We start from the raw sequence: 15,330 nt of genomic DNA, 5'->3' as shown, positions 1-15,330 counted from the left end.
GTTCCTGCTCCTGCCAACCCAGCAGTTCGAAAGCACATCAAAGTGCAAGTAGATAAATAGGTACCCCTCCAGCGGGAAGGTAAACGGCGTTTCCGTGTGCTGCTCTGGTTAATCAGAAGCGGCTTAGTCATGCTGGCCACATGACCCAGAAGCTGTACGCCAGCTCCATTGGCCAATAAAGCGAGATGAGCGCCACAACCCCAGAGTCGGTCACGACTGGACCTAATGGTCAGGAGTCCCTTTACCTTTACCCAGCCCTTTAAGGTTCTAAATCATAACCGTTAGGTTGTGCCATTCCTGTATCATTTGTAATGACACAGCCATGTAACTACTGCAAGTATGTCCTGTTCACCAACCCTACAGATCAGCCTAGCTTCAACAAGTTCAGCATAAACAAAAACTTAAAACACAATCTATGAAACTTCCATGTTTCATAATACCTGGGTGCCATTCTAATGAACTTGCAGGTGTTAGACAACACAAACATATATTGGTAGAGGGGAGGCAACGTCAACTTGCATTCCTGTCATCAGCTAAGATCACCTCTTGAACAATTAAGCCATTGAGAGCCTGCAGCTCTTCAGATGAACAAGGATGTGTGAGACCAATTTTTAAATTTGAAATGTGTGATTTGGATTTTCAGTTTACCAATATTTTGACTTATTGTTTCTAGAAAAATCTTCAGGAGCTTAGTATTGGACCACTCCTGGTTTGCTCCTTTCCCGATCTCAAGTATTTTTGTGAAAATTTTACTTTAGTCAAAATGACAACTTTCACTTTCTTCAGAAATGCAAACAGCTTTGTTCCAATTGGAACAATGATATATTTTCTGTTGCCCCACACCTATTCTGCTAGCTGAAGCCAGAAGCTTCATTGACACAAGCCCACAATAGATACAGTACTTGTGATGCAACTGCTTCCTAGCAATTCAGTACCACTTCAAACATTGTACTTTTCTAATAGTACACAGAAACATGCACACCTAGCATACAGTTTCAGCCATCTTCATGCTTCCCTATATAGTTCATAAAAATGAGCAAGTAAATGCCATTTCTGAAGCTCCCCTTACTGTTGCTCTCATATTTCTTCATCAGACCAAATCTGGCAGAAATCTAGTAAAGGTAAAGGTACCCCTGCCCGTATGGGCCAGTCTTGACAAACTCTAGGGTTGTGCGCTCATCTCACTCTATAGGCCGGGAGCCAGCGCTGTCCGCAGACACTTCCGAGTCACGTGGCCAGCGTGACAAGCTGCATCTGGCGAGCCAGCACAGCACACAGAATGCCGTTTACCTTCCTGCTAGTAAGCGGTCCCTATTTATCTACTTGCACCAGAGGGTGCTTTCGAACTGCTAGGTTGGCAGGCGCTGGGACCGAGTGACGGGAGCGCATCCCGCCGCAGGGATTCGAACCGCCGACCTTTCGATCGGCAAGTCCTAGGCGCTGAGGCTTTAACCCACAGCGCCACCCACGTCCCCCGGCAGAAATCTACTTCCCAGCTAAACCTCAAAGATGTCTACTTTCTCAATCTCGGGCAATTCTATACTTTCTTTGAACTCATAATCTTTCTAAGTAAACAGTCTGCGCAAAAAAAGGGGGGGAGAATCCATGTGAAGAAATCACTTTTTATTCTTAGGTAATGTTTTGTGTCAAAGGAATGTATAAGGGAATTCAGACTGTTGAATGTAAAGGGTTAATTGGCTATAACTATCTTGATTTACTGCTGTGAGCTGTGACAAACATAAAGTCTCAGAGGGAGCCTGCAGGTGGCTGCAATGTTCAGTTAACTGCCACTTTACTTTGTGGCAGATAAGCTCTGAGAGTGAGGTTTCTGTTTTTATAGACAGACACTGTGGACTGAATATTTGCAAGTTCTAACTGGTTTAGTAAGTAGACATTCTGTCTCAACCCGCTGAACCAGAGTTGTGGCATGATGAAGGAGGTGGATTTCACCCAAATTTGAAATGACTGGTGGGAGGGAGACCCTGTTTGGACATAAATGGGAAGTCCCCAGCCTTGAGAGTGTGCCTTGAGAGTGCAAGAGAAGGAGCAGAAGACGACAACAGAAGATTCAAGATTCAGCTGAGAAGAAGCTGCAGCCAGGTGGAGGACATTGAGCCTTAGAAGTTTTGGGATACCTGGGACAAACCAAGAGGCAACCTTCAAAAGAACTCTGAAGGCAAGAGTCAGTAGGGTTGCTGAGTGCCTGAAGTAAGAGATGTTGCTATACCTAGGCAAAGACTTCAGCAGAAAGCAAGCTTGAGAGACTCCAGAGGCAAAAGGGCATAGGCAGTGAAAAGGGTCTAGTTGATGAGTGCAAACTGGGTGTGAGTGCTTTAGGAAAATTTAGGTTTAAATATGGGGGGGGGGGGAATGGAATAACTCAAAGTACTGTATCTTCTTTTAAAAAGAGTAATTTATTGTGTAATCATTCTGAGTTAAAGGAACAGTAAGTAAGTAAAATTCAATATACAGTAACCATACAAGCTAACTTCACCATCGGTTCATAGCGTTATTTTAAAATAAACTGTAATTTATTTAGTTTTACACATTACGTGTAGTCTGTGCCATTTGCTTACCCACAGCTATGGTATGTAAACTGAGGTGTATAATTGACCTGGTATCTCTTTATACTATATTTGTCCTAGTCCATCATCACTTTGCTTTCACTGGCTGTTTCTCAAATGCAGGGGCGAGGGGCAGAAAGAAAATGGAGCAGACTCATGTCTGTAAGTAAATGATTTGTGGGAGTGGGGAGAAGGGTGTGTGTGTGAGAGAGAGAGAGAGAGAGAGAGTTTTTATGCTCTGGTGTGGGGGGGAGAAAAGAGAAATTGGGGAAGGGCCGGGTGGAGTTGGGGTAGAGGTGGCATTTGGAGGAATGTGGGGTAGTAGTAGTAGCAGTGGTAATTTTATTAGTTATGCCCTGTCCATCTGGCTCGGTTCCCCTTCCAGCAGAATATAAAAACATAATAAAATGTCAAACGTTCCCAATACAGGGCTGCCTTCAGATGTCTTCTAAACGTTGTGTATTTCTTTATTGCCTTGACATCTGATGGGAGGGCGCTACCGACAAGAAGGCCCTCTGCCTGCTTCCCTGGAGGAGGAGATGGTGAAGTTCTGTTGCATGAGCCGAAGTACACGATGCTCATACAAGACACCTCTAGCTTTTACCCTAAACATTTATAAATTGTCAACTAGCCATCACTTGTCATTATCCATGTTATAACTTCAAACTAGGGTGGCTTACCATGTCCTTTTTTTATTTTAAACATGTAAAAAATAAATATACAAAATATCAGGGGTATAATTACAAATAGTATCAAATCAAAGACGAACCCTTGTAACTATTCATGGCTAATTTATTTTATAAATTCAGTAAGGAGGAAACAGTTTACTTCAAGTCTCTGATTTATTTGCCAACTCAAAAAATACATGTCTCCTGACACAAAACACCACATATATTAAGTAAAATAGAAACATCACCACCAACACCAACCCCACTCATCTCCCCCACCACCTCTTTCCCCCTATTCTTCCTAATGTCTCAACAAATGAAACCAATTTTTTTAATAAAATATGCTACATGAAAAAAATTACGAGAGAGAGACATTGCACATACCTTTGTAAATCAAGAAAATCTTTAATAAAAATACATTAAAAAATACATGTCTCAATTAATTTGGACATGTTAGCTATCTTTCAAATATTTGCCACACCTTTTGAGAAGAGACAAGTAGATTGAATATTGTTGCCAAGTAAGTACATTCCTCCATTCTGAGTGTCTCCCAAGATTATTGGTTCAAACGTCTCTATATTGCTAGAAAAGTGATCTAGCACAGGACTAGTCATGTTAACACAGACTACCTAAGCATTCCACCCTATATTCAGTAGGTGTGGGGGTCTATGGAATGTATATACACCCTGCTCTCTGACCAGTTCCAATTTAATTAAGCTTTGCAGCACACCTAGTGATTGACTTCCTAGGGTACTGAAGGGGGAAAGAACTATACAGGAAGCACTGAGCATCCTCCTGGGATAAATTAAATGCATTAGCACCCATTAGCACTAGGAACCCCCAAGCTAAAAGGTTGCAGACAAGACTCCTTTTGCACTTCCCCTGCACTTTATCACTGACCACCCATAGTGGGAAAATGAAAATTCCACTATGTTCCACAGTGACCTTCCCCTCTATTGACTTAGGGAAAACTCTCCATGGCTTAACAAAAACTTTAACAGGAATCCAAAACTAGAAGTATGGTTCTGTTTGGGTCAATTTTTGCTTGAAGCCTTCACTTATTGCTAGATATCTGCTCCCCACTGTTTTTGTAATTTTTGAACTCAATTTTGCAAGGGCTCCAAGGGATCTCATTGTCTGTCAATGCCTGGGTTTCCTATCATATCCTTAACCCAGGAAACTAATACAACTCTTGTGCAATAGTTTGCAACAGACCCTTAAGAGTCTTTTTTAATTCCCATAATCTTGGAAAACTTAATAGCCATGCTTTGATCTCTGCCTTTTTTCTTTCTCATATTTATCATTCCAAGAAAGTTATCCACACTGAATGCTGTTGTTTACATTTACATTTGGCTCTTTTGCAGAGCTACTGGGGCGGGGGGCATGCTAACCCAGGTGTTTTGCCCCGGATGAAGCCTCCAGGGGGGCACCATTGAGGCTCCCAGCCTGTGTGTGTATGCAAATACGTTTTTTTGGGGGGGGGTTTACCAAACTGGGTCACCTACAAACCCCACAATTTGAGTGGTGTAATGCAGAATATTCTGAAAGACTGGATTTTTTTGTTCCTAAAGGGGGATAGAGCTGCTCTTCAACTGTTCCTGACTGCCTTGTGGGCAAAGGGGAGAAATGGAAATTTTGCTTTATCTGCAAAATTTCTGTCCTGATGGATGTAGAAGAGTTTAGGCAACTACTCAGTAACATGTCCTCTCTTTTCACTGATTGATGGAGGGGATTATGAATGGTACAAAAAGGGCTGTCTCTGTCACCTTCTCTGTCTTTTCTTGGTTCCTGAGTTTGCACATTCAAGTTGGTGTATTAATATTTCAAAAAGTTGGGACCTTACCCTGTTCAGACTGGGTACATAGAGAGTCTCTTCTTCTAGAGGAATAAATTTGTTAGAGAAGGATTCTCACTGTGGCCAAAAGTAGGCACAATCCCAGTGAGTAGACTGCTCTGCTGGAAGCAAAAATGTAAAAAGTACAGGGATGTCTATTCCTATTTTTCTGACCAAAACATACATAAAAGCTATAGCCACAGATATCTGCTATTAAATTTGGCAACCACTCTCTGAAAGACACCAGGATATATTGAAGTCACTGTAGCATAGTGGTTAGAATGCTTGTCTAGGACTGGGGAGATCCAGGTTTTTGTGAGGATAAAAAAGAGGAGGGTCAACGCATGCTGCTCTGAGCTCAAAAGGTAGGTTATAAAGGAAATAATTAACATATAGGTTATGTAAACTCGCCCTTCAAAACAGGTGATTAATTAATATTTTTAGAGATTACCTCAGATTAGACTGCTGAACTACAGTAAAAAAAATTTGAAACCTGCTCTTCTACCCCACAAGGCTCTGGAGGCAGCTCACAATAAAAACAAAATGCAGGCAACACTTGCTTTAGGTGCAAGTGGTTTGTACGTGATCACGCAAAGCGCCAAACCCTGAAGTGACCTGGAGACGTAATAAAAAAAGTCACCAAATGGGCAGAGCAGGGTGTTTCAACTGCAAGCGATTTCACATATGCGCACAATGACCCAGAGCACAAGCCCCATGCAAATCAGTGCTTGCTTGTCCAAAATAACATTTAACACAATCAAAAGAAAACAGCAATTTCAGAACAAACAAAAACCATTCACAATCAGAATATAGAATTATACATAATTTCAGTTGCAATTATGTAATTTGTAAACCAAATTTCAGTAGACTCTCTTGAAGTGGGACAGGAAGTCTTACTATTTCACGCACTACAATTTTAGGGCATGTAGTTAACATGTTTTGATATAAAACGTGAATGTAGGAACTACATGTCTATCATACAGGTACACTCATCAGGGAGTCATGACTGGCAGCCATGACTGGCAGCCACTCCCTCTAAACTAGAGGGGGGATCTCTAGATGCTGTTGGATCCCAGCTCCCATCAGCCCCAGCCCACATAGCCACTGATCAGGAATAATAAGTTGTAATCAAATGACATCTGGAGGGCCATTCGTTTCCCACTGCTGTTTTAGGCAACATTCAACAGTAAACCTGGGTTTGCCTCTGCATAATATGCAAAATGTCCTTGAGTAAACAATTTTAGTCATCACTGGGATCCCCACCTCCACTCTAAAAAAGCAAGAGCACAAACTCACTGACTTCCAGTATCATTGAGACGCAAGCTTCACATAGAAATGAACTGGGATTAACAAGACTTCAGACACCTGACTGTGCTATGGAATACATTCACATAGTTTAAATCTGCAGATTTAGCCTAATTTTAAAGCACAAAAATGAATCAGCTCTGTGTTATTCTTGTAAATCTGCACTGTATTCTAGCATATGATTGTATCTATTCCATTATTTGAATTTTAGAAGCTGTGAAGTCTCTTGAATTCTAAATGAAACTTTTTTGAAATAGCTATTTAGTCCCTACTCCTTTCATCACATGGTTTGAAGAAAAAAAAATGAGAGAAAATGACATGAATACTGTTACTTAGCAGTATGCTTTCTGCACTGTCAAGCAGTCACACTGGGAAGACACTAGTTGTATCCAGTTGAATTCCACTCAGAATAGATCTATTGAAATTAATGGACCTAAGTTAATCATGTACACTAATATGAATGAGTCTACTTTGAGTATATCTAACACTGCATATAATCCTATGTTTGTAACTGACCACAGCCAACTGAGTCCTGTTCTTTCTCCAGCTCTGCAGCACGAACAAGAACAACTCTTTAATCAGAATTCTTTCCCTGCTCTTGCTCTCCCCTCCTTGCTGCTGTGAGAATATGGCTGTCACATCCCAACTCCCCTAAAGCCAGAATAAGAATTTGCATATTATGCAAAACAGCTGTGCTAATCATGCAAATAAGGTGTGCTAAATTAGCATGCCTCGTTTGCATAATTCCCATCTGGTACTTCATCTCTGTTTTTACCAAATTCTAGAGGCAGAAAGGGGAGCTGTAATATAAGGTCTTCTTACCTGACCATTTTCAGCTGTCAGAATAGAGGTGCATTTTCTCCCCACTGCCCTACCACTCCACTACAAGAGCACAGCTATGCTAGAAAATAAGTATGGGGTTTTCCCCTAGTGACCACACTTTAATAAAGTAGGGAGAAAATTTATTGATGTTTAAGGTCCTATTCTCTCTCCAATTAACATTACATTCAATTTCAGAGATCAGGTAGAAGGGGTTCTGTTTTCCCCCCTAAGGAAATAGATTTCATCAGCAACTGCTTTTAAAAGGAAGAGAACATTGACAAGGGGGTAGAGCGTGATGGCCTAGGCTGGCCAGGGTGCCACTAAGAACCCACTAAAATGAACAGTTAGCAATCCCATAGATGCAGTCACTACCCTGTGCACCAGGAGACTACCAACCTGGCACTCATGAAGGCCTTCTCTGGCGTCAGACAGGGGCCCCAGGCTCTGAGCTTTCATTTAATAATAATGAAAGAAAGTCTCTAACGCTCTTAGAAATAAAGTTATTAAGCAAAATGTGCATGTATTAGTCTATGTAATTTCTGTGAAATGAGTCATGATGGCTGCTCCTGCCTATCAGTGTTTTTAGCCAGTGAGAATTCACAGTACAATGGTTTACATTTCCATTCAGAAGAAACTCTGTGTTTAACAGGACTTACTCTCAGGTAAGTGGGTACAGTATGCAGCATAGGCTTAGGTTTAGGATTGCAATGGGAAAAGCAAGGTTGCTATGCCTTTATGGCTGCATCTCTACTATCAGGACCAGCAGAACATGCCAAGCATTGGGGGTAGGGTGGGGATAAGCAGCAATGACTGTATCTCAATTTTATACTACACATGCCTCCCACACCATCCATGTTGTGTTGTGTTATGCCATCCCCTCCCATGAACACAATTTTGTGATTGGTATCCACAGCATTCTCTCAAAATCTGAAATGTGCCTACAATTCCCAAAAGTTCTACGTCCCTCTTGCTCTTGGGCTGAAGACTGGGATTTGGCTCAGAAGAATGTTGCCGAATCTGGCAGGCATAAAAAAGTAGCTCCAGAGAACCTATAACAAGGAAAACTTGCAGATCAACAGGAGCACACTAAAGTTAGTGAGAGTCACATACTAGAGTTTGGTCTGTTAATGCAGACCCACTCTTGCAAATACTCTCCCAACAACCATCACAGAATAGACCATTCTGCACCATTTAAGGTTGTGTGTGTGTGTGAAAACAAAACTCTTAACTTTTCCTTGATTTGACTGGACTCTTATGCACTGCAAGTCATGAGACCCCATTATGCTCAAACAACTGTAGTGCTGAGCTATACCAAATTATTTTTAAAAGGCACAGTTAATATTCAATAATAGCCTTGAACTGGAACCCTGTGCTTCTCAAGTATCTCTCAATGTATTTAATTTGATTCTCAGAAGCAATTACTCATACTAATAAAGAAGTGAAGGCTTTCTGGTACCTTTTCAAGAAGACCACCAGCTGCTTGCTAGAAAACTGCAGCACAGGAGCCCAGAAATAAAGCATATGCTTTGTATGCAGAAGGTCCAGGGTCAATCTCTAGCATTTCCAGATAAGGCAGGAAAGAGATTTGCCTGAAACCCCCAAGACAGCTGCAACCAATGAGGGCAGACCACAAACACCTGGGTGTACCACTGATCTGCCTCAGTTTAAGGGAAATCATATGTTGCTATGAGCAATACAGCAGGTACCTGCTTGTGAAGTGTCTCTTTTTATCACTCATGATAGTTTTAAGAGTCAAAAATCCATGTATTTCCCTCCCCCAGTGACCTAAGCAACTGTCTGGGAAAGGAACTGGTAAGACAGGAGGAGAATGCCAAGAGAAAAAATGGATATGATTCCTAGTAGAAGTAGGCAGCACAACACCTGTTGATGCAAGAACAAGGATTTTTGTCAAAATTCACTCACACTGAGATTGTAAGCAACAGCAGATACACCTGGGGAATGATGATAGTAGACTAGGTAGCCAAGTGCAAAGAGGGAACTGGATGTACTTAGAACTGTAATTCCAAGGTCCACAATAATTTGTTTTAAATGTCATCATTTCCTAGTTGTGAATGTCCAACAAGTAGCTCTGGAGTCTTATTTAAAAGGGATAGGTGGCATTTGCTGCTTAAGAATCTTTTTTTGTTTTGTTCATGTATATCTTTTTGGGTGCATATATATTTTTTGTACGCTGCTTTAAGGTTTTTTCCTACAATCAAGAGGTATATAAATTTTATGAAATAAATACAAAATTGACATCAGAAAACAAGCTGCAGTTCCTTAAACCAGTGTTCCCCAACCTTGGGCCTCCAGCTGTTTTTGGACTACAATTCCCATCATCCTTGACCACTGGTCTTGCTAGCGAGGGATGGTGGGAGTTGTAGTCCAAAAACAGCTGGAGGCCCAAGGTTGGGGAACACTGCTTTAAACTACAAAAAGTATTGCTGTATAAACCTGTGGATACCACACAGCTTTTATTTTTATTATTATTTATTATTTTTATTTAACCTTCATTAACAATGTACGGACAAAATTAACTTACAATATTTGTCTGAAGGTGCTGTATCCTACTCTAGTGTTACATGTGACAAATTAAGGCTCTGCACTCTTTAAATTGGGGGGGGGGGATTATCGGGGGGGGGTAGGGCAGACTGCCACACCCTTAGTATACAATCCTGGGTTCTTATGGGGGGTGGATAGTCTGCTAGTTCTCAAGGACGGCAATATTAAAAACAATGTAATTTTCAAATATACATTAAACATCCAAACAAATAATCAAAATTGAAATCTGCTCCATTACCTGAGTAGCAGGAAGATCAAAACAGACCCAGCTGTACTGCCAGATTGCCTAAGAGGAAAAATATGAACAACCTAACAAATTGGCTATTTCTCTTGAAAAGACAAAACAAAACTGATAGTTGGACTGAACTGAAGAGCCCTTTAATTGAAAGAGGAAAATGGTCAGATAAATGAACATCACACTGTCCTTTTCCAGGCTGCCATCAGTATGCTGGAAGAGCATATGTAAAATAATAGCATTGCAGAGTTGAAAGGGACCCATAGGGTCATCTAGTCAAACCCCATGCAATGCAACTATCTCAACATGTGGTCCATAACACCTGCTGGAAATTATACAGGCCAGATGCTAATGTGGTGAACTGCATTTGCATCGTCAGGAGATATGCTATGCACAATATACATTTAAGCTACCCAGATTTGGGAATCCTGCATATGGAAAACCTAGCATGGAGTTATGCACTATGGGTTTTGAAATATTTGTGCTTTATTTCAGTATTTAATACTTTGTGGAAGAAAGTTCATAATTCTGTACATGTGTGAATCTCACATTGCAGAGAAATAAAATAATAAATACAGTGGTACCTCAGGTTACATACGCTTCAGGTTACATATGCTTCAGGTTACAGACTCTGCTAACCCAGAAATAGTGCTTCAGCTTAAGAACTTTGCTTCAGGATGAGAACAGAAATCGGGCTCCGGTGGCGCAGCGGCAGCAGGAGGCCCCATTAGCTAAAGTGGTGCTTCAGGTTAAGCACGGACCTCCGGAAAGAATTAAGTACTTAACCCGAGGTACCACTGTATTAGACATGGCTAACATTCTGGCTCTCAATATATGAGCAAGAATCTGTGAAAACAGCTCCACTGCTCTCCTTCACCAATATCTGTGTTCAGACAAACATTACACTGGCTTACTAAGCAGCCATATACAAGCTTGTGGCACACACAAGCAGCCCTTTCACAATGAGCCACAATTAAACTGTAGCTTCTCATTTTGTCTGAACCAAGAATCTACCATTACTAGCTTCAGAGCAAGCAAAGATCTGAAGCCAGCTTAAAAAAAAAAAAGGGGGGGGGGAGATTTAAGAACTTGACTTGTTCAGAAACTGGTAACCAGGAGAAAAAGGGCTCTGTGCATGAGCAAAAATATCATGCACAGCTCCTCTTAATAAACCAAGGTAAAATAACCTGAAGTGGTCCATTCTTTCATAACCCTCCTACTGTTTGAAATGTAAGAGGTAAAAATGGAAGTTCTCCCTATGATTTCAACCTTTGCTTAATGCAAGATGAAATTTCTCAAGAACAAAAATCTGTTCAGCATTCTCCCTGCATAACATATATCACTTTAATCAGACAATATATTATAGATGCAGTACTGTGCAATGAAATTTGCTGGATTGAGGTAATAAGAGACAACGATGCAAGAGAATTTGAAGTAGCATCAAGATTGAACCAACAGCCCATTTCCAAAATATCTACAAAATTCCAAACGATGTGTGGGTCTGCCAAGAAGTCTGATGAATAAGAAAACAGCTTTTGTCGTCCAAACTGGCAGCCTCAAAATGACAAGCCTTTTCTGGCTGCCCACTGGCTAATCTAAGCTCCCCTTTTCTTCTTTTGAAATTTCCCCAACTTAAATTGAATGCAAATAAGCCAGGTGTGGTCCTTAGAACAGTAATCAGCAGCTAGTCCCTACTGAGTTCCCATAGCAACATGCACAGCTGGCAATGAAGCAGAGGTTGTATTTGCCTCAGATTGGTTAGAAAGTTTAAACACTTAGTGAATGAAATGCCAATTATGGCATCACACAAGGGTTTTTTAAATTTTTTAAAAAGAAATCTGTACTTCCTTGTCTAATATAGAAAATAAAGCAAGAGGCATACCGCTGGACCTACTGCAGTTCACAGCCTGACAATGAAAAGCAATTATCTGTTGTTTGCAGAAGAGGAAACAGTCTGATAGCAAGATAGTATGCACTACTTTTTTGTAAAAATGAAGGGACAAAAGAAACGGGTTACATTTCATATGACCACAAACAACTCTATGCAAAGGCCTAAAAAGGAAATTAGTGAACCAAGGACAACCAAACTTTTGGACCGCCTCTATGTATTTCCTCACTGTGACAGGCATTTCTGATTTTTATTTTACTTATGTTATATACCAATTTTCATAGCAGATATGGATGTTCATACAGTGAATCTGAGATTAAGAAACAGAGATGAATTAGGCCATTTTCAAAAGTGATGCTTAAGTTAGTTTTTGACAGATAATACAATGAAAGAACTACATTAGCTGGAATGTACATTCAATTTCAAATGGGTCTCTGCTAGTTTCCATACCACATTAACACCCACAAGTGACACATTCTAGTCTAAAGGAATTCTTAACACTTGTGAAACTGTTTTCAGTCACACTGTGCTATTTATTACAAAGTAACTGTACAAAGACCACCAGCAGTGATTGAAACCAGTTTCGGAAATGCATACTTTAAAAAGGTCCCTCAATGTCACAGGCAGAGCAAGACTTTTCTAGCCTTGTTTTTGAGGGACAACTCTTGTCTTCTGTACAGGCAGAGCAAGCCTATAAAGCAAAATGAGCCAACTGTCAGCATTTACGGACCACCATGAAATCCTTGCAACTTATCTATAACATACATAAAGGTAAATCCTTATAATTTCAATTACACTTATTTCCAAAACTTGATTAATTTAAAATAAGGAAATTTAAATCACTAAAAAGGAAATGCTCTAAAATGTATTTCCAATTTTGTGTTTTATTTTATTTTTCTGAATGAGCATACGCTCCAATGAATTGCAAACCAAAACATTTTGCTGTATCAAATAAATAGAGCTTATTTCACCACCCAAGAACATTATTCAAAACCTCTAGTCATACAGGCCTCTTGTCTTTTGCACTGCAGAATTATTCCCCTTACAGACTTGGGGTGCAATCAACAGAAATTGAAATGTAAATCACCTCAGCAAGAACACTGTTGTGATATTGTGTCATGCCTACATTTTACCAGGACTTGGGCAGAACTTCCCAGGTTGTTTTATCAAAGAGGGAAATGGGAAGGAACGCCTGGAGAAAGACCTCCAAAGATGATCTCAGAGTTCAGGTCAACATTTGGAAGGACTGTCTCTTCTAATATGTAGCTAATTCCTATCTTGAGATATTCAGAGGCCTTTTTCTGGGTGCTCCCAAGTGAGAGCTTTTTCTATGATGGCACCCTGGTTATGGAATACCCTTCCTAGAGACACTCACCTGGCACCTTTCTTATATGCTTTTCAGTACCAGGTGAACATCTTATTTTTGCAGGGTTTTCAGATTTGTTCATTTTAGATTCTGCTTTTAGCAATGCTGTGTATATTATTATACTGTTTTACTTGCTGCTTTTGACATGTTTGTATTTCTGATTATTGTTTTATTGAAGGTTGATTAATTACTACTGTATTTTAATGTTTTCTTGTTGTAAGTTGCCCAGAGAACAAAGTTACTGGACAGCATAAAATACTGTAAATTATTAAACTGTGAAATTTATCTGACTCATACCTATAAATGCAACCAGAAGCAGATGGCATGAAGGGGGACACTTGCTTGACATCCCAGCAGTTAAGTCACTGCTACTCCCTGAGGTGGAGGGACGAGGAGGGTGGTGCAGTGCAAACACAGTAGCAGAAGAACAAGACTAACTCTGTTGTTCATTTGCACAGCACAGATATTGCCACTGTCTTGCCCCTCACCTTCCTGGTAAGCAGCAGCGACTCACCTGCTGGGACACCTCTACCACACCAAGTCATCCACTACTGCATGCAACAGCATTAGAAAATTACTTACTGGAAGACCAAATCCAGAGCTTTCTAAAAGCAATGGCTGATTGTTACAGTGCAAAGAAGTGTTTCTTCATGACCACCACAAGAATTGTTTATTCAGTTTGGTTGACAAAATATGAATACTTTGCCACAAGAATATATGTAAGCATATACTTTAGCAACTATGCTTTTAATTTCAGATTTTCTGTTAGGATATATTTCACACAACTGAAATAAAAAAAACTGAAATTGGATTTAAATCCTAGGTGGCACTTCCCCACTGCTGCCCTTTTCCAACTACCCAGCATTCCATGACTACTACACATGCTCAGCCCTCACTGAGCTGTTTAGGGATTATTTTGCCCCGCAGGTTTTAACTTCTACAAATCTTGGGTCTGCCCTGAGCTTGCCAATAAATATCTCCCTCAGTTTCTCAGGGTTTAGTTTTCGCTCTAGTCCTGGTGGCACTCACCACTGAGTTCACAATTAGAGTGATCACGTGTTACAGAGTTATTTAAGTAGCTAGTAAAAGTTTTTGGAAGGTGCAGCAGCAAGAAGAATAAGTTACCATTGCTAGTGGGGCCTGGGGCCTGAGGGTGCTGTTCTTCCTTCTCACCACCTACTCATCAGAAGCTTCCAGTGGGGTAAGGTATTTAGCATGAAGCCACAGGGAGAGGCTGTAGGCAAGGGAGTGATCAAGGAGCTTTCAAGTTAATGCATCCTAGAAAAGAAAAATGGCAACTACTGGGTTAAGGGAAGGGGCAACACCACTACCAATGGTGACTAAAATGGCAAATCTCTCTTTTGGGTCCACAGCCGTTTTGCCTGTGGGTAACAAAAACCTGTGAGCCAGATCTACTTTTATACAATATACTGTTATTTTATTTTTTACCAATCATTTCCATTTTAATGTCACTGGATTAACAGAATCCTCAAACTGATAATGTAAGTGTGCTGTAGCCCTTAATATTTCTTCCAAAGCAGGTGTTGCAGTTTGAAGTTACAACACCAAGTCATGTTTAGCATGCACAAGTGCCTTCTTTCCTCATTACCCACCACCCAAAATGTGACTGTGACTTTCAATCAAATCCTGCTTGTAACATACCAGGTGGAAGAAGAGGAAGCCAAATGGAACAAAGATCAGGTAGACCTGAAAGGACAATAAAGTACTGGGCCAGGGCCTTCAGGCGTATTACAGAGTGGAAGTCGGCCAATAGATAATTAAACAGGGAACTTGCTAACGGAGAACTGAACAGCAGATGGCCAGGGTCTTTGGGCTCAAAGCCAGGAGTGGTTGGTACACTCAAGACCAGACCTGCTATGGATGATAAGCAGAATATGGCCAACTGGGGAAGGGTAGCCTAGCCAAAATCCAAGCTAATGGATGATATCAAAAATCTAACCGCCAACAACTGCGATTGGATACAATCCTTTTTCATTTATCTTTTTTTTTTTTTTTTTTGCTCTTCCTTCTTCACAGATGGGATATATTTGCTAAGAGCCAAATACTGTCACAGGGAAAATACTGC

At 40.6% G+C, this 15,330-nt stretch overlaps 1 protein-coding gene across 5 annotated transcripts in view; it reads right to left on the bottom strand.

Annotated features, from left to right (window-relative positions):
- POU2F1 (POU class 2 homeobox 1) overlaps positions 1 to 15,330 on the bottom strand; it is a 112,476-nt gene that overhangs the window by 55,779 nt on the left and 41,367 nt on the right. The window contains exon 1 of one of the 5 annotated variants that reach the window (XM_083498633.1): positions 9,994 to 10,015. The exons of the other annotated variants lie outside the window; for them this stretch is intronic. The gene's annotated coding sequence lies outside the window, so the exon portion shown is untranslated. Of the gene's footprint in view, positions 1 to 9,993; positions 10,016 to 15,330 lie in introns of those variants that run through there. 5 annotated transcript variants of the gene reach the window in all.

This window comes from Podarcis liolepis, assembly GCF_965112155.1.
Source record: "Podarcis liolepis genome assembly, chromosome: 4".
Lineage (NCBI taxonomy): Eukaryota > Metazoa > Chordata > Lepidosauria > Squamata > Lacertidae > Podarcis > Podarcis liolepis.
Note: the sequence above shows the minus strand (reverse complement) of the source record. Positions and strands in the feature narration are given on the sequence as shown.